The sequence below is a fragment of the Cryptomeria japonica genome, chromosome 5 (genome assembly GCF_030272615.1).
Source record: "Cryptomeria japonica chromosome 5, Sugi_1.0, whole genome shotgun sequence".
In the NCBI taxonomy this organism is placed as follows: domain Eukaryota; kingdom Viridiplantae; phylum Streptophyta; class Pinopsida; order Cupressales; family Cupressaceae; genus Cryptomeria; species Cryptomeria japonica.
The window spans coordinates 213,215,757-213,217,593 of NC_081409.1; positions in this window are offsets into that span (position 1 = coordinate 213,215,757).

Below are 1,837 nucleotides of genomic sequence, written 5' to 3' on the forward strand. Positions count from 1 at the left end.
ATTGGAGAAGAGATTGAAGGATGAGTACATGAAAGTTTTGCGAAGAGAAGAACTATATTGGAGGGATAAGTCGAGAGAACTATGGATCATGAAAGGGGATTCCACTACAAAATTATTTCATGCATCAGTAAAGGAGAGGATATCTCAAAACCGAATAACAGGCATTCAGGATAATACTGGCAAGAATTGCTCCTCAAAGGAAGAAATAGAGATAGCAGCGGTTGATCATTTTACTAGAGTTTTGGGTACCTGGGAAACTGATGAGAAGGAAAGTATCCCGTTGGTTGATAGAACCATCGAGAAATTGCTAAATCAAGAAGATAATGAGATGCTATTGGCACGTTTCTCAATTGAAGAGGTGAAAAAGGCCACATTTTCATTGCATCCCCATAAAGCTTCGGGTCCTGATGGTTTCATAGCAGAGGTATTTTTGAGACGTTGGGACTTCATGGGAGAAGATATTTTTGAGGTAGTTGAATATTTCAGGAAGAACAGGAGGTTTGTTAAATCTATCAATCATACAATGATAGTACTAATTCCAAAAAAACCTACATGTGCATCTATGTCAGACTATCAGCCTATTTCACTATGTAATGCCCTTTACAAAATTTAATCTAAAGCCATGTCAGAGAGATTAAAAAAGATTTTGCACAGACTCATTTCAGAGAATTAGAATGGATTCACTCCTGGTAGGGAGCTCGCGGATAGCATTATTCTAACATCAGAAGTTATCCATTCGATGGCCAAGGATAGGATCAAAGGGATGGCGATCAAGTTGGATGTTTCCAAAGCATATGATAGAGTACTTTGGTATTTCCTAGAGCATGTATTAAGGAGGTTTGGATTCGACAATAAGTGGATTGAATGCATTAAATTTTGCATTTCTTTTGTTTGCTTCTCTATTGTAGTTAATGGAGCAGTATGTGGTTTCTTTGCTGCAACTAACGGGTTGAGACAGGGAGATTCCTTGTCACCTTCCCTCTTCATTCTGATGGCCGAGGTCCTCGGGAATAGCATAAAGAATAAGCATAGGGAGGGTGTTTGGAAAGGAATTTCAATTCATCCAGAGTTGGTAAATATGACACACTCCCAATTCGTGGATGATACCCTCTTGTTTGGTGTTGTGTCAATTAGAGAAGCAGAGGCAATCAAGAAGACTTTGGAGGAATACGCAAAGGAGTCGGGCCAACACATGAATAAAGAAAAATCTAAGATTTTCTTTCTAAATACTAGCAGACAAAATTGGAATTCTGTTTTGCAGATCTTAAGGTTTCCAAAAGGGGAGTTTTCGCTAAAATATTTAGGAATCTCAATAGGAACAAGTTCATACCAAAAATAGCTATGGGAAGAAGTGGTTAATAAATGCAAAGGGAAGTTGAATTTGTGGAAAAATAAATGGCTATCACAGGCTGGAAGGATACAGATGATCAAGTCTGTATTGTTAGCGATCCCAATATGTAGTATGTCTTGTTTCAAGATGTCTAGACAAGCATATAACAACTTGGATGGTTTGCTTAAGAAATTTTTAAGGGAAGGTTCCAAAGAGGTAAGGAGAATCCCTCTGATCAACTAGGATATGGCCTGCCTCATTAAGGAGGAAGGAGGAGCAGGACTCAGAAAAATGGAATTGCAAAATAAAGCTTTGGGAGCCAAGCTAGCCTAGAAATTTTTTAAGAACCCAAATAGATTATGGTGCAGAGTATTTAGGATTAAATATTTGGACTCTTTGGAGGAAGAAAGGATCTTCACAATGGCAAATTCAGAAAAAGGGTCTCCAGTTTGGAATTTCATTTGGGACAGCAGAAGTTTACTCAGAGACCATCTATCTTGGAATATT